We start from the raw sequence: 24332 nt of genomic DNA, 5'->3' as shown, positions 1-24332 counted from the left end.
TGTTTATCAGACTATGTTTTTTTTTCTTTGTCTAGTATATTAGCTTTTTGAAAAAATCTTGCTTCATTTCCATGGTTACTTTGATGTCTTGTTTTGACCAGCTGTGGAGTTTTCTGTGGCTATCCATTTACATCATTTTAAAAAATGGTACATAAATGAAACTCAAACAAAATGAACAATACTTTCACATTGTTTCAAAATCAAACATGTTCCTAAGGAATCTGATTTGTGGCAGATGGAGAACAAAACCTTCCAGAGGGAGGGCTGTTAAATGAGTCTTAATTGCTTGCACATGAAAATATAATGACTAAGATTGTGTGCACAATTAGGAATTTAAACATGTAGGAAAGAACTGGCCACAGAAACAGGCAGACATTTTGTGCACGCATAGCTAGTTTCTTATGAACACAGAGAGTAAGGAACAAGTTAATAAAGTAAAATGACTTTGAGAGAAATGCAGCTGTTTACGCCATTGTTACTTATGTTGAGCTTCTCATTCTAAAGGTAATCCATTTCTTTCTAAAATTCACTAGAGGAAGTGTCATAGTGTATTCAAGAATACATTTATTCAAGAATTGGGTTGTTGTATTTTTTAATTGCTACCATGTGCCAGATGCTAGGCTTGTTGCTTATCCTTCTCATTTAATCCTTAAACGGCTTTCCAAGATAGGTCTGCTATTATCTTCAGTATGTAGGTAAGAAATAAAGGCTCAGAGAAAATTTCCCCAGTGTCAAATGGCTAATAATGGCACAGCTAGGATTCTTTGTATTGATTTAATGAAGCAAAAACCTATCCTTTTACAATGTCTACCTTCTTACCTGGGAAAAGACATATACTTTTTTTAAAAAATGAATCCCAAGGATGGCCATACTTTCAGTTTTGCATGAATAATGTCTTCTTTGTATTGGGTGATATGATGTAATGAGGTTGGTGGAGAGGCCAGATTTAACCAGGTCAGGGAACATCTCTGATGCTGTTGAAGATGTGCTAAGGAAGGCATGGTTGGTCCCTGGGGGCAAATTGCTAGGCTTAGGGTATATGATATCTGAACTGGAATAGGGGCTGAGATGATGGACTTAGGCCAGTACCTGCTACAGGCTCAGTGGTCTCCAAGGTCTGGACAGAATGTGGGGTGGTGAGTATGTTGGTTGGGAAGAAGCATCCAGCAGATCTGCACCACAGTGGCTCTACAGGAATCAGCTGTGGGATCCATGAAGTTCTACCTGACTGATTCTGCCAGGATGTGTGACACTCAGCCTAGCTCCTCAGAACCTGGTTTTGGGCTCTCCTGATCACAGTGACAGTAACTTTACAAGTGGGTAAGTTGTGCAGAATTCAACAGTGAGCTTCCATTGATCTTGAAGGATTTAATTCCATCTCCTCCCACAGAGTAAGATGCTTTTTCGAGGTGACCTCAAGTTCTCCTTCTGATACTTCTCTTTGCTGGGATGGAGGTGGAACTGGTGCTGAGGTACTTTTAATAAATGCCAGTGTGTGCTGATTTGTGTTCAAAAGTTCATATAATGGACCTTCAGAGGAATTTAGAAATCCAACTCATTCTAGCGTCCACTCACACATTATTCTCAGAAAACTGAGAGGACTGAAAATACTCTAATTCCATATTATTCTGTGTCCCTAAAAGTAAAACCAATTAATAAGTGACTCAATCAATGATAGTCCATCTAGATTACTATTAAGCAAAGAAAATAAAAATGCAAATTATTCCTTGTTTTGGTTCCTACACTTGAGAGTAAGCCAGAAGTCACAGGTCATGGTCCCCTGTAGAGAACTAAAGCATAAAGAAGACATCAATACATTTTTTTAAAAAGTTAGTCAAATAGCTTTTGTACTGGGCTCCCAGGGATACATTAATAAATAGGTGACATCCCATATCCCTAAGAAATTGAGTAGCATAAAGGACAGTTTACTGAGAAATAAATAGCCAAAATAAATTGTGCATTCAGGCCAAGCCTCTTATCTTACTATTATCAATATGCATTTTTTGGCCTATCAGCATATCTTTCCCCTGAGAGTATCATGATTTCCTTTAGGAAGTTACTTAATGTCTTCATTGGATAATCTTAACAACTGCAGAGCTAACAATGAACAAGTGCTTACTATGTGCCATGTTTCTTGCTTCATTTTTCATAAATATTATCTCTACATCAGTAATTATTGTTATGTCTACTTAAAAACTGAGGATCTTGAGGCTCCAAAAGGTCAAATGAATTGTTGAGGAGAAACATCTATAAGCAGCAGAATTAGAATATGAATCCACAAATCTGACCCCAAAACTCAGGCACTTATTACCACATTATTCTATAGTCTGGTGGAAGTGAAGCCAGATGCCCTGTTAATCTTTTAGCCAAGGATCAAGACCAAACTAGACCAATTTGATCCCTTCTTTGCAGTTTCATTATTAAAGAAGAACAATAGAGAATCTAAGAACAGTTGCTGGGACCTCACTATCTTGCACTTGCCACAGGATTTTCCCCCATGATTTTTGGCTTTTTAGCACTGTCAAAATATATCAACGCCTTCAAACTTTATCCTTCAGTTCTGCACAAATTCCAGGAAATAAGGGATTCTTATAAGATATTTTTTCACTAAATTGTTTTTTGTGTAAGTTAGTAGAGCTGCTTCTTGTCTTACAACCAAGGGTTCATTGTTGATACACAATTCTCTGAAGGGAGGTGATAAGCTAGCCAAAAGGAAAATTGTATAGAATCCTCAAAGAATAAAATGCTAAAGCCTTGGTCCAAAAATAGTTCAATAGATTCACTGAGAAATAATGGCATAACAAGATGCAAGGTCAATTTCCACTGTTGTCCTCTCTCTGGAAACCTTGAGGACTCGTAGGCCCTCCTAAGCCAGTGACCTCAGTCAACACCACCTTCTCCTTTACATCCATCCACCACTGTGAAGGGGTTCCAGTAAATGGCACCTGGTGGAAAGAGATCTCCCAGAGATGACCACACTGATCAGAATACAGACAAAGCCAATTGCATCAAAGTGACCCTTGGGAAAACTTGTGGATATGCTTTTTCCACATGTTTCCATGACTAAAGAATTTAGGACTTCCTATCTTAGCATTATCTTCAGAGTCCAAGTTCTACTTTCAACACTTCAATCTTTTCTTACCCAGTGGGAGTGGCTTCAATTCTAGACTTAGCCTCATCTAGGTTAGGTTGGTGATATGTCTGGTGAACAGGGATAATAATCATATTAGAAATACTATTTCTGGTTAAAAGTAAAATTTAAAAAAAATTAGTTGTTGATGGACTTTATTTTATTCATTTATTTACATGCATTGTTGAGAATTGAACACACAAGTGAGGCAAGCACTCTTCCACTGAGTCACAATGCCTGCCTGCAAAAGTAAAGTTTATAAGTAAACCAGTTAGATTTTTCTTTTTCTTGGAGAGCTTGTAAAATGTCACTAAAGCAATTCCCAAATGTGTTCAGCAATGGCAGCAATACTCAAACAAAGTGGATAGCTTCCAAAGATGACTACTTTGAGGATCAACAATAACTAAGTAACATAATCCTACTGCTAGTTTATGATGATTTCCCACATACTTTTTGGTAAGCCCTAACATCTACCATTTATCAGACCCTGCCAAATTTGTCAACATGAATTAGCTGATGTAATAGCTTAAAGTTAGTAAAATATTATTCACCCCACTTCAACAAAAAAGATTAAAGATGTGCGAGTAACTTGTCCAAGGTTACACACAAAGTGGGTGAGTGACAGTCAGCCAGGAAACAATGTCTGTCCAGATTTTCAGAATTCTGATACCTACCCTAACTCTTCTGCTTAGGTTTTGACCTTTGGAAGGAACAAACATACCATAACTATCAAGATTTGGATTTTTTTTCAAAATATAATGAAGAAAGGAAGAAAGGAAACCAAGCCTAGCACAGTCAAAGCATGATCAGTGACATCAGAGGTATCTTACAGACCTTACCTGTTCCTCAGGTCTGAAGCCTAAGTTCCATGATCAGTCCTTTTTTCCTCCTTGACTATTTGGGAAACATTTCTTCTTTTACTGTTCTTGCTTTTCCTTCTAATGCTGCTAAAGTTCTCCTAAGACCTTGTAGTTGTTCCCCAGGTCCCTTCTTCTCACTAAGCTAAATAACATTGTGGGTAGCTTCTTGTGTCTCTAGAAAAAAGAATTCACCCTGTCTCAATTTGTCCTCCCTCTCTTTCTTCCTCCCCTACTTACTTTATTCATATAATCATTCACTTATAAACTCCCTATTCTTTAGTTAAAGTTCTTTGTCATTCATTTGAGCACATTTTACCTTTTTAAGTTTCAGAAATATCTGGAGGGTAATGGTATTTTCTAATGCTCAGAAGTATTTTATACCTGGGTTTTCTGAGTCTAAGTACAGTCCTTCACCCAAGAGGGATGAATGAATAAAAGAGCAAACCCAGGAGGAGACATAGAAAAAGAGATTTCCATGTGGACGAAATTTAGTGTGTAATATGCAAACATCCAAAATATGTCCAGAAAACCACTGCCATACCCCTCTCATCTTTTTTGCCAGGTATGTTAGAAATACTTCCACAAGGCCAACAGTACTGCAGTAAGAATCATAAAAGAGAAGGTGGCATACTAAAAAGTGCTGGATACTTAGACGTCAGAAATATCTGTAGAAAGAGTGTTTGAAGGATAGAGAGTTCTATGCCTGGAAATGGTAGCTAAGAAGGCAGTGGATGGCAAGACTCCGAGTATGCCTTCCCACAAGGAGAACATGAGATCCCCATTTGACAGAGCCATGTGCAAACAAAGGCTGGTATTTAATGAGTGGTCCTAGAGCTAGGTGAGCAGCAAAGCTCAAACTTGGCTTCTCCCCAGTCCTGAAATTCTCCATCTGCCTCACTTCTCACACAGACCTGGGACCCTGGATGGTTGGTATTACTGCCCTGAGCACTCAGGTCACAACAGATGAATCATGAAAAGAACAGCAGAGACTGATGAGTGCCTGAAGGACTCTATGCCCTAGGCAGGAGTCCTTCACTAATAGAACTGATTTCTTAGGGGTTCCCAAAGGGATTCTCTGCATCAATAGATCTTTTCCCTCTCTAAGTCCTACCCTCCATCCATATATGTTCAGCAATAGATGGCATAGATTTATTCTCTACCCTCAAAACAAAAAAGAAAATAAAGAAAGGGAAAAGGAAAGAAGCAGGGTTGGGGGGGATGGGGAAGGTCCAACATCCCCAGGGAATAACTTTTTTATGGGGCAGTAGATACAACAGCTTGCAAAGGTTTGGGTGTCTATGTCAATAAATTTAGGGGGAGAAATTACTTAACATCTGTGAGCTAAGCTTAATCTACACTTAGTATTTCATTAGCTATATTTCTTTGATCAAGTTATTTAACATCTCTAACCTATTTTCTCATCTATAAAGCAGGAATAGTAACAGTGTCTATCTCTTCTGATTTCTGTATTTTTTTTAAAAGATGACAGGTCTACAGTGTTTAGTTCATATCAAATGTCAGTAAATGTTGGTTTTTGTTAGTATTAGTAATATATTACTAATTAACTGATTTTTAAAGCATTTTTGAAATAGTAAAAGAAAGCAGACCATGAGTGAACTCTATTTCTTTGCAGAGATAAAATAATTCAGTGTAACATTTAAACAGTAAAATTTGAGAAATTAGCCCCAAAGGAATTTTCAGTTGGCCCACCATAGTCATTGTATTTCTGACTATGCCTAGAATAGTTTCTAGGCTCATATGGGTAGGAAGCACTTAGTGGATAAAGGGAGTGACTGAAGAATGCTGCTTTTGTTGTTTATTTTCCTTTTTTTTTTTTTCAGGCGACTTGGTACTGTGTTTGCAAAGACAAAAAAGAATACAGTTACCAAACATAACATTTCCCTAAATCACTCCTACCCCCATGCACAAACATGGACACAAGGCTCCATTTTCTTCTAGGAGTGGAGCAGTGCTCTAATTAAAATCTTGTATACATTTTGAGAGATAATAGAGATGATGACCCTGATGATGACAACCGTGATGACGGGGGTGCCAGATAATAAGATCACCTTGTATTTCTTTCTACCAGTTGCCGGAGCACTTGTCACCTATTATCTCATGTATCCTAGACTGCACCATTTGTTAGGTGGCGGCGTGGGTGTCACTATATGCCTTTTTCAGAGAGGCAGAAATTTTCCAACAAATTACTGGCAACTCAATGACAACACTGTGCACAGACAGCATTCTTACTTGCTGCACTCAGTATCTTTTATTCTCCCAAATTTGGCCCATCCCATTTTCCACCTGGCATCACTGGTTAATAATCCAGATTCTGAATCTTATCTCAAGAATTCTGTTCTGCAATGTTTGGGAACCAGTCTTTCTGTGTTGGTTTTTAAATATCCCTTGGGGATTCCTTGGATCAGGCAGGTTTGAGAAGTTTCACCCTTTCTAAAACTCGGGGAAATAAGGAAGGGATACTGGGCAGAGTGGACTTTGGTGGTGACATTTAGATTCTCTGAAAACATGGTAGCTTTTCTGACCAGTTGGAAAATAACAGAAGGGTCCTGTCATAGACTCAATAATCAGTAGAGTGCTGCTCTATCCAAGAAATATTATTTGGAAATATAGTTCATGCTCAATTCTGGCACCTTAATATTGAAATATGATTAGACAATTTCTCAGCAGAACCTCTTTTAGGTCATAAGAGGTTGATAACTGAATCCTTAGAAATACTTAAATATCATTAACCAGATTCTGTGCAAAAGGGTACTATCTGCTCTTGCCAATCACTAATCAACATCTAAACCTGTCTTAAATTGAATCCAATGTCCATAATATATTTCTTAAAATGAAAACCATTTTCTATATTATTAAATATTTTTCATAAATAAATCATTTTTGGAATGAATTTTTTTAATACCTAAATAGAATTATGATATATTATTTAATATTTGGGTTGTTTTAAATATTTTATGTATATTCATGATACTATGATTGACATCTGTATATATGATCTCACTATTTACTTCTTCCTCATTCTCCAATCTAATCAACTCCTAACTATTTTTAATTGTTTCTCAGAAAAGAGTTGTGAATCTATTCCCTCACCTCTCTTCTGAGGCTACCACCCCAGGTTGGAGCCACATTACAATGCCTATGCTGTTTCCAGAGGTGGTCACTCTAAAAGGCCTATTTGTTTCCCTGCTTAAAATTGATTGATGGGGCTGGATGTATACCCCCTAAGTAAAGTGCTTGCCTAACCTGTATAAGGCCTTGGATTTGAATCCCAGGATCATACAAATAAATATATAAATAAATAGTATTAATAGATGATTTTCCATTGCCCATAAAAGGAAGTCCACTATTCTTGGTATAGGACACCAGTGAGATTGCTTTAATCTAATTTTGGAGACTTATCTTTAGTTGCTTCTATACACTTTTAACTCCATTTGTCCTTTTTTGTTCACAATAGCCTGATCATGCTTCCACATCTCACTCTTATTGGTTCTGCTTCGAGGTAATCTTTACCTTACCACATGAAGAATACCATATTCTTAGAAGTTTAGCAGAGAGCTCTTCCTAGATAGAACCATTCACCTTGCCTTCAAATACATATTATTTGAAGAACCTTCAATCATGATATTAGCAAGTATTAATTATTTATAATTCCTTCTCCCCTAGATTGTGAATCCTTTAAAGCCAGAGTCACTTTTACTCCAACACACCTAATTTGTTACATACTTTATACAAGGTGCTTATAAAACATCTTTTGGCCAGATGGATAATGTCAGTAATAATATAGTTACATTAATAATGATAACTAATATTTTATGAATATATCCTGGGTACCAAGCATTATGCCAAGCACTGACTTAGAATTTACTGGTGATAAAAACAAAATTTAGTGAATTGAAGTAAATCAACCAAAATTACTCAGGTGGTCATAGGAAAGCTGAATTCAACTTAAATGGCTGGACTAAATGTTTTTGTTGTGATAACAAAACAAACATTTAGTACCATTCATTTATTTTAACTCAAGTTATAAGAAAGTATCCAAACCAGATATTTAAGCAATTGAGATAGACTTATTTTCCCCATAATTATGCCATTTCACTTGTTTTCACTGCTCTTAACACCATATAAAACTTTCATCAATTCCCAGTCAAAAAGTCACTTTTCAGATCTGGTCTTTTTCTATACTAATAGGTATAACTTTACTTATCAAAATAAAAGCAGAGAAAGGCAAAACAAGTTATAAGTTGTGTTAGTAAGGAAGAAAATAGACATTTACCTATCCAACAGATAATAGGTTTAACTAATAAATAGTCACACTCTATGCATTTAAGCAACTATGCAATGCATTTTTTTCCTCCAGAAAAGTATTTTTCATGTGGAATTTTTATAAAAGTAAACTTTATTTTAAAATTTTGGAATACCTGACAGTCATTATTTGTATTAAGTATGAAAGTAAAACAAGTAAGACTCCAAAGAAGTCAATTTATAATCATGCACAGCTACAATCTTGATTTTTTAAAATTAAAGTTATTAAACATGATGCATCATCAGCATTTTTCAAGTGCATCCTAACAAATCTTACTGAGCACTCATTCTTCACATTTTTTAAAGCATTGTCACAATCTTTGCTCTTACTAAAGGAGAAATAAAAAGGACTGCAGGAAGGGAGTGGGAGTTCATGGGGATGGGAGTAGGAAAGACAGTAGAATGAGTTGGACATAACTTTCCTATGTTCCTATATGAATACATGACCAGTATTCATAACTCCACATCATGTACAAGAATGGGAAGTTAGACTCCATGTTTGCATAATATGTTAAAATACATTCTATTGTCAGTATAACTAAAAAGAATAAAAAATTTAAAAAAGGACTACAGGAGGCAGCCAGTGCCTGTGAGTGACTGAAAAGGAGATGGGCTATGTGGCCTTCTGTTCTTACATACTGACTTAACAGGGTTAGTGTTTTCTCAAGACTTGTACATCCCTCTCACATAGGTCCTATCTTACTTCTTTATGTGGCTTTTGCTCCAAACTATAATTTCAGATAAAGGTACACATATATATTTTTATTTTGTATATGATGTATTATGTTATATATAGTGTTTGTTACAGACACAAAGACTTACAGGCAGATCTAAATAAGTGTTAGCATCATTACTCTCACCATGACATACTTAGTTTCTTTTCTTTAAGCTCAAAGTATTAAATGATTAGTTCAGATAATAAGAAAATAACTATTCCAGTTGAATGTCTGTGTTATGTTTTTCACCTCTTATTCAGTCTTAGAAATTATTTGTGCTTTAGATCAATAACAAACACAGTTACATTTCTTCTCATGTTTTAACTGACTAGTATTTGGATAGTTTTCTTTTTAATACTCTGCTTTACAGATTGACAAAATTCTATTGTAATAAACTCAGTTTTTAAATAGAGCCATGAGTTTTCAGGGTTAAAAAATATGAAGTGGAACAGAGACTTAATGCATATTGTTTTCCTGACTGAAACTACTTTTGTGGTGTTTTATGCTCCTCATGGCATTGTGTGTCGCCCTCTACAGTAGAGGGAAGGCAATTGCACTAATTGTATTGCCTGGGTTTAAGAACTTGTATTTCTCCAAAGTCCGAAGTCCAAAGCCTTAGGCTACCCATTTTTCTGCCTCTAGGATAATCAGTGAATATAATTAAAATAACTCTAACAATGAACACATATCCAATGAGAAATTGGGACAATATTTTTTTCTACTTTTCAAGTCCATGTACAAAAAACAAATGATACATCTGTTACTCAGAAATTAATATTTTTAAATATTTCTTTTACTTTCCTGAAAAACAAAATTCTACAAGTCTGAAGACTATCTTATTATGGTGGGTTATTTTATTTTATAAGGGTGTAATAAGGGAAAATGGAACCTTATATTTATTTTCAGAGCTGCCACCAAGTAGATTTTTGACTCATGAGATTCCAGTCTTCACATCTTCCAAAGAAAGAAATTTAAATAGCTTTTCTCTGAGTTACATTCATGCATGAAAATCCTCAAATTAAAGATGATTAAATAAGTAGGATTAAAATATGGAAATTCAGAAACATACTGAAAGTAATACTGAAAGTAATCAGGATCTGAAAGCCACACATCAGCTTTTTGTTATATCACAACTGAAGAATAAAATAGCTGTTGGGCTGGGGTTGTGGCTCAATGGTAGAGTGCTTGCCTAGCATGTGTGAGGCACTGGGTTCAATTCTCAGCACTGCATATAAATAAACAAATAAAATAAAGATCCATCAACAACTAATAAAAACATTTTTAAAAACAGCTCTTCAGTAGTAAATCTTTTTTTAAAAAAATACTATTTTAGAAGCCCTATCTTTAAAGAATTATTAGGTCATTTTAGATCTATGTAATTACCTCTCATAAATAAAAATAAAAACTGGCAGGTATCTGACATGTTTTAACTCTGGTATGAAGTACAACTTCTCTGTGTTTAATATTTATCAAAGTAACAACAACAAAAACCTGACCCTGGCATGATGGCACACACCTGAAATCCCAGCGATTTGAAAAGATGAGGCAGGTGTATCACTAGTTGGAGTCCAACCTCAGCAATTTAGTGGGGCCCTAAGCAACTTAGCAAGATCTTGTCTCAAATTTAAAAAAAATAAAAATAAAAATAAAAAGGGCTAGAAATGACATTCAGTGGTGAAGTGCTCCTGGGTTCAATCCCCAGTACCAATAAATAATCAAACTTGAATGGGTAAAATGGTATTATATGTTCTATTGGAGTAATTTTCAGGAAATATTATATGACATAGAAGTTCTTAATTATTTTTTACACTTAAAGAATTGGTTTATGGAAGAGTTATAGTGAATTATTTTTTCCTTCAAAAAACTAGCTCTCAAAAGTAAGTTTTTAGACTCTGAAGAATAATCTTATCATCTCAATAAAAAATGCACTAACATCTATGACAGTGATGAGGGGAAAGGACACAAAATTAGGACAACAGGAGGTGTCATTTGGACAGGTCCAAAGCCAGTATGTCCCTGTGGGCCATTCTGGGGGATCCACACACATTACTCTTATGATTCTGCATCCTTGTCTTTCTCTCACTCTTCCCTTTTCTTTTTAATTTCTGTCCTGTCCCTTTCACTGTCCCTCATGATGGACTGAATGTGTATGGGCACCTCAAATTCACATTGACATCCTAATCCCCAACATGGTAATAGTTGAAGGTGAGGCTTTGGGGAGATAATCAGGTCCTGAGCATGGAATTAGCACCCTTTTAAAGGAATCTACCCACTTGCCCCCTTTTGACCCTGTGAGGATATAATAGAAAGACAGGTCTGCAACCTGTCCTTCCCCAGAACTCAAACACATTGACAAGTTGATCTCAGCATCTAACACCATAGAAATAAATCTATGTATTTTATAAATTTATGAGGATAATCTCTGGTACTTTTTATAGAGTCTGAACTGGCACCCCTAGTTCTATGTACAGAGTAGGTCAGAGAAACCAAAACAACAAAACAAATTTTACCAAGATGTATTGAGTGCTGACACTATTGGGCACCATGCTAGTAAAAGTGAACACATTACTTCACGGCACCTACCAACGGTGATCTTACTGCATAAAGTGGGATCACTATTTTATAGATGGAGAAACCAAGGCAGAGAAAGGTATGCAACCTGCTCAGGGCCATACAGCTGTCATGATAGAGAACAATTTGAGTTCTGGACAGGCAGCTCACAATTTTAATCACATCTATGTAGATCTATAAAGGACTCCTGAAGGGGAGCCTTGAGCTTGTTCAATATAGCCCTTTGGGCTAGTGAGGAAATGAATTTAGACAACCCTATTCCTCCAGATTTTCAGCAAAATTTCAAAGATGGCTGCCTTGATCTGATAGGTTGCCTTACTGACTTAAAAAACAACAACAACAACAAAATCCCTTTTCTCATCTTCTCAGTACTACTACAGAGATATAGTGAGCTTCTAACAGGAGGGAATAAGTCTGGAGGGAAGAAACACATAAGTACTACCTTTTCTTATCTGAAGTCTAACTTGTATCAAAGACTCAACCACCATTACTATAATTGCTTAGGTTTTAAGGACTCACTTTTTCAGAATGGGATGACAGACAGGAACTTTTCACTGCTCTTGCCATCATCCCCTCACACTCCAGACCCCTCTTCCCACCTTGGTTTGCAATATTTGGACAAGAAAAAAGACTTCCTTTCACTAGCCAGGCAATTTCCTGTTGGGCTTTGTGAGGAGCCCAGCTACCAAGCAGTTAATGACAGCTAATTGCTCTCCCTTCCTACATGGGATGCTTCTGTAGTCCTCAGGTCAGGAGTTATAGGGTACAAATGAGGCCCCATTAGCCTTAATTGCCCAATTCCAGTGTCTCTTAGTTCCCTCTCCAGGTATTCATTCAATATTATGTAAAAGTTTCTGGGAGTTTCTATGGGGTTTCACACCTATGTGTAAGAACATGTCTGTGGTCTCTGAGTGCAGCTGGTCATCTGCCAAGGTGGCTGGCAGCTGCTCTGACCACTGAGCACCCAAACATCTTGTGTAGGACACAAAGGAGTTCTACTAGTGCCTAAAGCTGTTCTTCTGGGAAGATGCTGCCCCATCTGTGAGGCAAGCTCATATGCAACCTCAAACTAAAACAAAACAAACAAACAAATGCCAAGAGACCAAAATAGCACACATTGTACTCAAACCAAAATGTCAGTCTTGCTTATTGCAAAAGTGGGTGGGGGGAAGGTAGCTCCTGTTCACAGGGGTACCTGTAATTCCTGAAGCAGGGCTGGAGACCAGGTTCAATGTGGCTTTTGTTCCTAAAATAACTTATTCTGGTATTTAGAAATTCTTTACTGTTGATCTCTTGGTCAATGTGAAGAACAAAATTGGTAAACCATATGTATACTATGAAATGAATATATGTATACTATGAAATGACAATGAAAAGTCATTACCAACAAGATTTGTAAAGTGAAACACGGAAAAAAGAACAAAAAATGTAGTAGTCATTGAAATACAAGTGCTATTTGGTAGACTTTCAGATAAGAAGATAACATTAACTGCTGTTTCAGAATCAACTCTGATGTGGTGACTACAAAGGCAACCAGTTGATTGGACATGACAAAGTTAAATTTCAAGTAATCTGCATTCACTAAAAATTTAATAAGAAGCTCCTTATTAAAGGTTGGGGTTCTAAGAAGACACTTGAATCAAGATGAAGTATTGGTCTAGTTTGGAGAGTATGTTAATTTTCTTTTGGTAATAATTTTAGAAATCATAGGTTTTATTTTCCAGGCAATTATTTCAATGAATCAATTGGGGTTTTGAGAAATGATTAAATGAAGTTCAATTTGGTTTCAGGTTCAGCAAAATGAGATCATTCATTCTGTTTTTGGTTCAGTTCAGGTCAAGTCTCCTGGTTAAATCAGACCATTAGGCATGGGGATAATACATTTTTATGCCTTTTCTTTCCCTCATCCTTTCTTCTACTTTTCTTTTCCAAACATTTGTGGACCTGAGAAACTAATGTGACTCCATTTTAAAAATAAATAAATAAATAACAGCAGCTTCTATCTCAAGGCCTGTCCTAAGGAAGGGGGCCTGACCTTTGTCCTTGGAAAAACCCACAGAGCACTCCTAAGCACATACCCACCCTGCTGAGTTGTTTTTCTGTAAATAACAGGAGAGGTCTGTGGTGCCAGGTGTCCCTGACTCAGTTAGGCTAGGTGAAGACCCATGGCAGCCCCCCTAGCAACCTCCAATCAGCATAAGACAGGGAAAATACCTGGAATGCCAGATGACCCCCCAGTAGTTTATGGTGGTTGATAACATGTTGGGAAACCATGTAGTTTAGCACGTACACCCCTCATCACTTAAACCAATCAGTTCAAAGGAATCCCCCTCTTGTACTAGCCAATCACCCTTACCCAACTTGTTCCCACCAGTGAATGTGCTAATCAATGATTTTCCCGAGATATGGAATGATTTGCTGTGTGATGTTGTGACATATAGAGTATCCCCCCAAAACCTATAAAATCTCACTGAACAAAGGACCGGGACTCACTCCCTGGGACTGCTGCATCGGGATTGGTTGTAAATCCAGGCTCCAGCTTGCAATAAAGACTCTTGTGTGATTGCAATGTATTCTGCTCCTGGAGGTCTACTGGGGTCTCACAAATCTGGCATAACATACCCTTTTCTCATCACACTGAACTTTTCTGTATTGTGTAATAACTTTTTCTCTCCCCTCACAAGTTGTATTTATACTCAGCAACCCGAGTTCCCATAAGAACTACTGGAATAGTAATATGTTCCTTCCAGCACAAAACACATATTTCTCTTATTTATACTTTTAGTTTCATTAAACTAAACTACCATATATGAAGATGAAGCAGATAACCAAGCCTGGAACAAAAATGGCAGGTATTCTGAGGGTAACTCTGTCTCCCGCAACACAAATGCCTAGAGCAAAGCTGAACTGAGTTCCAATATAAAGTCAAGTGGTTAAGAATGGGGCACATTAGAACAGGTTTTCCAAGGAACAGCTTAAATGGAAAAATTGTAAGATCAATGATCGTGAGGATAACATAAAGAAGAAAAAATTTATTTCTTTGACATTTTAGAATTGGAGTATAGAATCAGCATTAATGTGATGTTGACTGTTGAAAGATACAGATTCTTCCTGGACACAAGAAGAATAAGTCCGCAGATCTCTCTTACCTGTTATGGTGGCTTTGTTGATGGATGGTTGGTTGCACATTGGTGATCTTCTGACAAAGAAAAAAATACAAAGCAGTAAGTACGTGGTCCTTGTTGATTTGAGTATGTGCTGAGTCGTTTTAGATATGAAATTTTAATTTTAAGGATTATTATTTTTTTTGAAAAGCAAAGTATCCCTTTTATTATAATTTCTTTTTACACAACCTTTTCAACCTAGATTCAGGTGTCTTAACTACCCATCTCTTTCATCAAAGGAGAAGGGTCCTGCACATTACAATAGGCAAAAAAGGCTTTCAGGAAATAAAATATTTTCAATTGATCTATTACAATTTTTCAATTTTCTTGAGTACATTGAAAAGTGGGAAAGACAGGAGGAAAAAATGGCACTGCAAACAATGAGACTGTAATAATCTTATTTAGGTTGGTAGTATATTTTATGATTTTTTTCCCTCCAAACAGGTACAAAGGAGGTTCAAGTGCTCTATGTGGATGCTTTCTATACCTAAATAATTTTCTTATTCCCAGTACTCCCAGCCAGTATCTAAACTGTCTGAAACATATTAAGATTGTTCAAAATAACCCTGGGCAATCACAAGCAAGGGAGAAGTACATCTTCTAGAAATACCGAATAATGACATCTCAATGACATTATCAGAATTTAGAAATGCCAATTCAAGCTGGAGAATATGACATGGCAAGTTATTAAAAAGGTAACAAAATCAGACTAATAAAGAGTATGAAATACAGATTTTCAAGATTAAAAGAGGTCCTTGGAGAGACAATGAAATAAACAATGGCAGGGGGAGCAGAACATAAATGGGGCTTAGAAAGTTTACTTATATAGACTCTTTACTATGATAGCATTCCTTTCTCAAAAGGAAAAATATAAACTCCATGAAAAATATTTTAAAATTTATTGCAAACTGCTACAATAATTTATTGTCAGCAAATGGTAGCTGTGAAAGAGGATTCCCACCCCCAACAAAGGGGAAGGATAGGAGTTTCCAATTGGAACTAACTAGTTGCTTTTTATGGGGAGGGGAGTGTGATACAAAGGAGAACATATTCCCCCATCCCAGAGAAGTGCCTTTCCCCCCCTTAATGCAGTTTGCTTTTGTATAGGTGGCTAAAATATCTGATGACTAACCAGTGCAAGTGAAGTTCATGAAGAAAAAGTCTAGGTGTGACAAACACAAAAAGGTAAGTGTGGGATATAGATGCTAGTTAGTGAAACAGTATAAAAAGGAACTTTGTTGTAGACCCACTCAATCCATCTTAGTATTTTCAAATCCACTCAACATACCAAATTAAAACTGCAAACCCCTCGCTGTGGGCAGGAAAGCATATTCTGCATCCCTTCTATCTTTTCTGTATCCTTTCTATCCTTATTCCATGTTCTACCCTCACATTGGAGAGATGGCAGATCTGCAACACTCTGAAACAATAGTGCATTTAAGACTATTTACTATAGGTGTCTCACTCCCTATTCCCTGGCATCCCAACCACCGACACTAGTGGGTGTACAGTAAGCCTCTTTCAAAGATGACATTGTTACCCCCCTTTTGGAAAAAAATAAATTAAAGAGAAAACTGACAAATTTGGTAGTTTTAGTGTTTGTGAAAAACAAGTTGTTCCTTATTTTGTTCTCAGCAAAACTTCATTCTTTCCAACAGCCATCACACATTTCTGACAATAAACAAATAGGGTAAGTTTTCAATTCTGGCTTCTGAGGTACATAGGATAGGAATTGCCCTTCTAAGACTCTAAAAATCAGTCAAAATAAAATAAGTTTTTAGTCTTTTGAGAGTTACAAGCTTGTTCAAAAACACCCATGTATAATAATAAGCAATCCACACCCCATGAAAATCTATCTGAAGGGAAGTGGTAATTTCCAGAACTTCAGGTGAAAGCCAAAACCATTATCATATAGCCTAACTTTGTCTACTGAAGTCTTTTCTGAGGTGTTACTAAAAGAGAAACAAATCAGCAGTTTTCTTTGACTTACTTAGGATTCTTACACTTTGTTCTTTCTCTAAGTGTCTAATAGGGAGCTGCCGCAAACCAATGATAAAGCAAAGCAAAAAACAAAAACAACAAAACAAACCAAAACAACCAACAGGCAAGAAGGGTGATATATAAAAGGAAATGATAGAGACAAAAGGAAATTCACAAGAAAAAAAAATCTCATATCTGTAATTCAGACCTGAACAACCATCCTCATCCCCTCAAAATTCCTTAAATCTCAATGCTCTTAAAATCTCAAAGAGCACATTGGTTACCACAAACCCATTATCCTTCCCTAAGAAGGCTTCCAAAAAAAGCACTAGGCTATTGTAGTGATTTTGTTAGTGCTGAGGACCAGCTTTCTTTAAAGGCCACTGGAGAGCTATGATTTTAGAGGCTGGCTGTGCTTTTCAACCCTATGCCTTACCTTCAAAGTACCTCTTGTGGAAAGGATCCCATGTCAGAATAATCTAATCTCTCCCAGCCCCACAAAATATAGCAACAAAGACCCTCCCCCCAAAAAAAATCAGACTTTCCATTAATAAATAAGAAATCTCAGGTTCCACAACACAAAAACACACATGTTCAAAGTGCAAATTTCTGCCATTAGCCTGGGACTTTTCTCACTGACTCACTAATACACAGCCCTATCTTACAGTCAAAAAGACTGTGTAGAGGGCAGCCCCCTCCCTCTTGGGAGCCTGCTTCCAAGCAAATAAGCACCATTCAGAGCCATATGAAGGTTTGGGAGGGGGAATGAGGTGCTGGGATCAAAGAGGAGGGAGGTGGTCCACATGTATCCTTCCTTTCCAAAACCCAGTGGGGAATGGAGAAAGAGGGGTGAGAAACATGTGCTGTTTTAACAGCACATCCTGTTAAGGGGCCTAAAGTGCCAAGTCAAGCTGCCAGCCTCCAGAGATTAGAATTACATAGTATTTGAGGATAAGTGTGTTGCAGTGGGTAGAAGCCAGAACCATAGGGCAGCAGTGGAAGAGAAGATAGGATTGAAAGGACAGTAGTATACTATTGAGTCAAAAGCTGATCCAGAGCACATCAGAGTTATGGGTTGGAAAGGGGATCTGCCAATTGAGCATAAGTCTGCTGCTGGCTGGAACCGAGTATGAGGATTAACCCTCACTTTTAGAGCTGCTGCTGCTTTTGTTTTCTGTTAAAGGCAACATCAATTTTAAAAGAGGGAGAACAGAGGGAGCTCTTGGGATGGGGTTTGTGTGTGCTGTGATCCACAATGGAAAGAGCAGGCCCTTCAGTTATTTTACCAGATTTTAAATGCTTTAAATTTTTTTTTGTCCTTTTTATCTTTTAAATACAAAGTCTGAACTGTCCCAGCATCCAAAGTCTTCCTTTTCACTAAGGTCCAGTAGAGTCTGAATCTTCAATCAGAACCTCTGTGGTAGCACCGAGAATATCCGAGTTCATGACCAGCCCTTCAGTGCCCCCACTGCTGCCACTTCCCTCAAAGATCTTTCCATCAGCCATCAGGCTCACCCATTCTGTCCCACTGCAGTACGACTTTGACATCCCTTCAGCTTCTAGCAGCAGGCACTCTCCAGAAGTTGAATTTCCCAAGGGCTCAGGAAGAAGAGGAAGACCCTGACCATCTGCAGGTTGTGTCAGGGACTCTGGGTTAGTGCCCAGGATATCTGTGCTGGTGATGAGGGCGCCTGCATTGGCAGCCAGAGCTTCTGCAATCAGCACCTCAGGGTGGCTTTTTGCTTTGTGTGCCACTACGCTGTCCTTCTTCTCAAATTTTTTGCCACAGATATTGCAAGAAAACTGGTAGAAGGAGTCTGCATCATGCTTCTTCATGTGCCAATTAAGGGATGCCTTTTGTCGACAAGTAAATCCACAGATCTCACATTGTAATGGCTTCTCGCCAGTGTGAATCATCCTGTGCACTGCCAGATTGTGGGAACTCTTGAAGGCCCGAGCACAATACTCACAGATATAATCCCTTTGATCAGTATGATGTTTGGCATGTCGCAGAAGTTGTTTCTGGAGCCTAAAGAGTCATCCACAGAAGGGATGGGGACATATATATTTCTTCTTCAGCAAATGCTGGTATTTAATGTGATGCTGCAAATAGCGAGGGTGAGCAAGAACAGTTCCACATCCTTCCATCTCACAACGGACATATTGAATTGGAGGTTTTTTCCTCCTTTTGGGTAAACGTGGACTTTTGTCATCTTTTTGCCTTCTTCCTCTCTTCCTAGGAGGTTCCTCATCTTCCCTAATTTCATTCTCTTCTTCTTTCACCTCCACTTCTACTTCCACTTTAATTTCTTTCTTTTCTTTCTCTTCTTTCACCTTCCCTGATTTTCTCCGTGGCTTTGAGGTTTCCCTTTCTAAGTGAGGTCTGTAGGTCTCATCTCTTCGATCATCTTTAAATGGTATTTCTTCTTCACTGATTAGCATTTCTTCTTCCTCCTCCTCTTCCTCATCACTAATGCCACCAGGAGACTGATGTTCTTCTGCAACTTCATAATCAAGCTGATCTGTAATTGGTTCTGACTTGCAGATGAGCTGCAATGACCCAGTCTTGGAGCGAGAACTTCGAGTGTTTTCTGTATCTCGAAGGCGAGAGGTAGATGTCCTGCTACTACTGCGCCAGCCCCGGCTAGGTCTAGATGCAGCAACGGAAACTTCCTGAGGGAGAGCAGACTGTCTTCTTCCTCTTTCTCTTCCTTAGGATCTTTATCAGTTGTTATTTTTTCTAAGCATAGGAGTCGCGGACTCTTCTTGACCTGAACTGGAGACGCGGCCTTCGCAGCCTGGGACTGCTGCCCTGGGGCGTCGAGAGGCCTGGCGCTGGGGCTGCTCCTCCGCCGGCGGGGATACTCGGCCTTCCTCCGGCGGGACACAGCGGCGGCCGCGGCGGCAGCCGCAGCAGCTCGGCCTCGGTCCCGACCTCCCCTCAGCATGCGGCTGCTCGTGGTCCCCGCAGGCGCCGCCGCCGCCACCTCAAGGGGCCGTTGTTGGGGCTCCTCTGGAGCCGCCTAGGCCGCCGCCGCCTCTCCCCCTTCCTGGTCCTGCTGCTCCGGGGGTCTCGGCTCTTCCGTCTCGCCCGGCATCGGGGCTCGTCCGTCCCCCACCCCCTCGTTCCAGGCGGTGGAGGTGGAAGCGGCGGCGGCCGCGACGCTGCTCCCCCCGCCCCCCTCGCCTCCCAGAGCGTCTGGCTCACTCTCTTAAGGATTATTTTTAAGTTAGGAGATGCAAATGAAGATTTCCTTCAGTCAATTCTTGGGGACCCTTTTACTAAATCTCAGATCATACGTATCAAATTTTTAAAAAAGTTAAGTCTCATGGTGATAGACATTGGGGAAGATTATGATGTTCATGTCACAGGAACATGATAAAAGTGGAAATTCTTATTAATTGACTATATTCAATTAAGCTAGGGTTTACATAGGTAACACAGACTTTCTGAATTTAGAAAAGTAGTCAAATTATCACTGTTTTCCTTAAAACAGTGCTAAGAGAATCTTTGATTTTGAAATAAAGCCTCAGAAGTGCACGATTCCTTCTAAAGTATCTTAGAGAAGGTATTTAAATTTTTTTCCTATTTTCTTACATTGAGAAACATTTCTGATACATGTGTTAGAGAGGTATATTGACAAGTTGTATAAACATATGCTATAGAGATTTTAGAAATATTGTAAACCTAAGGTATTTAAATAGATTCCACCTAGTATTCTTTCCTATTTTTTAACAGATGTTTGCCAGGTTCCACAAGATGATTATAAACACCTTGAGGTAAAAAAACAAAAACAAAAAACAAACAAACAAAAATATATATATGTATGTGTGTAATATATAATGATTAATTCATATTCCCTTCAAAGCCCAGCACTTGTGCGCGCGCGCGCGCGCACACACACACACACACACACACACACACAACCTCAACTATTTTACAGATATCCCTGAATGTATGTATTTTAAAGTGTTTTTAAAGATGGCAACAAGTTAAAAGCTATCAATTATATATATCAACAAGTTAAAAGTTAACAATGTATCTGGTATTGAATCAGTGCTCAATAAATTATGTTGAAAAAAATATCATTTATGGATTGTCCAAAGTTTTTTGGAATATAACTTTATAAAATTGTTACTTATAATTGATAGCTTTTAACTTGTTGCCATCTTTTAAAATACTTTAAAAATAGATATATTAAGGGATATCTGTAAAATAGTTGAGGTTGTGTGTGTGTGTGTGTGTGTGTGTGTTTCTTCTAGTGGCTACACTTAATAAGCACTTAGTGTCTGTCACACACTATACTAAATGAGCACTTTAAATGAATTATCTCACTTAATCCTGACAAAAATCCTCAAGGCTGATAGAATCATTGTTCTCATTTTACCAGTGAGAAAAACAAATCTTTGGGAAGTTGAAAATCTGTTCCAAGCCAGCAGAGATTTGAATCAAGGTAATGTGACTCTAGGCTGCACTCTACTCTTTGTCTTAGCTTGGGATGCTTTTGTGGAAGCTGAATGGTTAACCACACAGATATGCAGTTGGCAGCAGACTCTCTAATGCTGAAGATGATGACTATCCTAGCAGGTCTGGGGGATGCTTACAGAAAGCACTTAGGTGTTGTAAATTCTCTCTTGTTCTACTCAGCATCTGGTTCTGGGCCATCGCTCTTAAGTTTATTGGTGTCAGCTTGGGATTGAATTTTTGTGTTTGATTGAAAATACACCATGATTCACTTCTGACTTATTTTAGTTTTTTTTAAGTTATGAAAATAAAAGTCTGGGCTGGGATATAGCTCAGTGGTAGAAAACTTGCTTAGCATGTGTAAGTCTCTGGGTTGATCCCCAGCACCATAGAAGTGAGAGAAAGAGAAGAAATTAAAAATATAAATTTGAACTTGATAAATGCTGTATTTAAAAAAGGTCAATGTTTTAAACTGCTGCTTTGAAATAGCTCTGTTTTCTATACTAGCAGTTACCTTCTTGCTGAGAGTTTGTTATTCAGATGAGTTTTGGGATATTCAGGATGATATAGTTATAGACCTAGAGTTTATTCAAATGACTCAAATATTGATGTCTGAGAATGTTTTTTAGTCCTTGCTCTGTGAAAATTTTGAAAACATTGACTTTTTGTCTGGGAAAATACCTTATCCTTTTTTATAGTTTGGGAAAACCAAATGGTTGACTTGCTACTAATTCTCATTTTATTAATCCTACCACTGACACTTGGGAACTTGACATCTTAATAAGTAACAAGCAGAAAATATTAATCACTGGATTCATGGTAACTTGACAGATTATTTTTAAAAAGAATGAGCCACAATTTATTCTTGGAATAAAAAAAAATCTAAATGGCACAAAAGAGCAAGAAGTTCACAAGAAACCATTAGTGGGTTAACACCAGAGCTCTTGGATGAGTTCTTCCTAGACATTTACCCTAAAGCAAAAAACAAAACAAAACAAAACAACAAAAAACAAACAAACAAACAAACAAACAAAAAACCCAAGTTCTTAGATGAGTTCTTCCTAGACTCCTTTCCTAAAGCAAATAAAAAGGTATTCTGTGAAAGGCAGCACAGGTCTTCTTCAAATTCTAACTGTGAGCTTGGAAATATTCTAGTGGCACAGAGAGTGCAGGGCAATTGAATCCTGATTCTTTCAGAGTCATCATGCCATGTACCAGTGGCATCCTCTTTGCTAATACCAAGCACAACAGAGTCCAGCTGTGTGGAGATTGAATTCTACTATTCTGACACCCCAGGAAGCTAATTTGGTTTGAATTAATAAAGGAGGTACAAATCTGCATTGACCAAAAAGGAGACCATGCACTGGCTTTCACTTAGAGTCTACCAGATGATATTGTAATTCAATGTCTCCATGGGCATTGCGTAGTTAGTCAAAGAAGGTGTAAGTTCAGGTGTTAGCTATGATTTTCTCACTCCCTCTTTCCATTTTAATATATTCTGTGCCTGTAAATCTGTTGAGAACTTCTGCCTTGTATAGAATGGGTCTGAGGACATTTCTTTGGAGATAGAAGGACCAGTGTGATACCTTCACACCTGTTTGATTAAGTGTTTGTTATATTAAATGCTTGCACTCTGGTGACCACATCCAAAGGAAATTTACAGGGCATTAGTTTCTTGTTTGTCTTTTAGAGACAAGACCTCGATTTCTTACTGAAATTTGAGACTGCAAGTTTTAGTGGCAACAAATAATTTCGTTTTTCCTTCGGAGCTAAGAATTTCTAGAAGGTTGTGTTTGTACCCATAACCTACTGAATAGCAAAGGCCTCAGGGCTATTGAGGTCAGCCTGATGTTTTACAACTGGCCATGTTGTATAGACAACACAACTGGAGATAAATGGTTTCTTCATGACACACCCTCAGGCTTTAAATGCTGAATGGCCACTTTACACTTTCAGTCAACAAGCATTTGCAGAGATTTAGAAATGAGGTGTCCCCAAAAGTTCATGTGTGAGAAAATGCAAATGAGGTTAAATGAGAGCTGTAACCTAATTAGTAACTTAAACCACTGAAATAGATTAACTGGGTGGTAACTGAAGACAGGTAGGATGTGGCTAGCGAAGACTGGTCACTGGGAGTGTGCCTTTGGGGTTTATATTTTGTCTCTGGTAAATGGAGCTCTTTGGCTCTCTCTGCTTCCTGTTGGCCATGTTCTGAGCTGCTTTCTTCCTCCACATCCTTCTATCATGATGTTCTGCCTCATGTAGGGCCCAGAGCTATGCGGTCAGCCATCTGTGGACTGAGACCTCTAAAACTATCAGTGAGCCCCAAATAAATTTCCCCTCTTCCATAGTTTGTGTCAGGTATTTTGGTCACAGCAATGAAAAATCTGACTAAAACAGAGGAATTATTCTGTGTTCTGATAGGCACTGGGAATAGGAATGTGAACCAGCCACACCCCTGCTCTTGGGGAACTGACATTGCTGAGGATCAACCAGGTGATCAGGCAAGTAGGGCACAGGGAGAAATGTGCTTGAATAACAGGATGCAACCAGACAGAGTGGGAAAGACATGCCAGCCAGCTAGGGCTGGTCACTGTGTGTCTATATCTGGCAGTGTGAGGGACAGTGCCCCCAAAGCAATTATACTTAAACTGTGATGAGAAGAATGAACCAGTTAGTCAAGTGGAAAAGAAGAAGGAGAAGGTAAATGTTCAAGCTGAGGGAAAGACAATCGGACCAGGGTTCTAGGTTCCATCTCAGTTATTTCTGTTGTGGCACTTCCACTATTTTTTTTAATTTTTTTTTTTTTAGAAAAGTTTTCTCTATCAGAGGAAGTGCTTGTCTAATGGCCATAGCTTCTTGTTAATCAGGGAAATGTGGATTGTAGAGGTAAACTATGTTATTATGGAGTGGAAAAGTTAAGTTTTTTCATGTTTTTTCAGAAGTAGTTAACTAGTATAAAATAATATAGACTCAGATATACCATAATCCCTAATAAGTTTCTACTCACTGTCCTCTTAATATTGATTTTATTTTTTTTTGTTTTGTTTTGGAAAATTCTTCCAGGCTGATAATCTTAACACTTTATTATAAATAGTACTTTAAAAAATAACAGATATTAGA

General features: G+C 38.0%; 2 pseudogenes; both read right to left on the bottom strand.

Annotated features, from left to right (window-relative positions):
- Positions 1–24332, bottom strand: part of LOC143640340 (3',5'-cyclic-AMP phosphodiesterase 4D-like) — an 81660-nt pseudogene that overhangs the window by 30673 nt on the left and 26655 nt on the right.
- LOC143390016 (E3 ubiquitin-protein ligase ZFP91 pseudogene) lies at positions 18122–19842 on the bottom strand (annotated as a pseudogene).

The sequence above is a fragment of the Callospermophilus lateralis genome, unplaced genomic scaffold (genome assembly GCF_048772815.1).
Source record: "Callospermophilus lateralis isolate mCalLat2 unplaced genomic scaffold, mCalLat2.hap1 Scaffold_183, whole genome shotgun sequence".
NCBI lineage: Eukaryota > Metazoa > Chordata > Mammalia > Rodentia > Sciuridae > Callospermophilus > Callospermophilus lateralis.
This window is presented reverse-complemented; position numbering and strand designations above follow the sequence as displayed.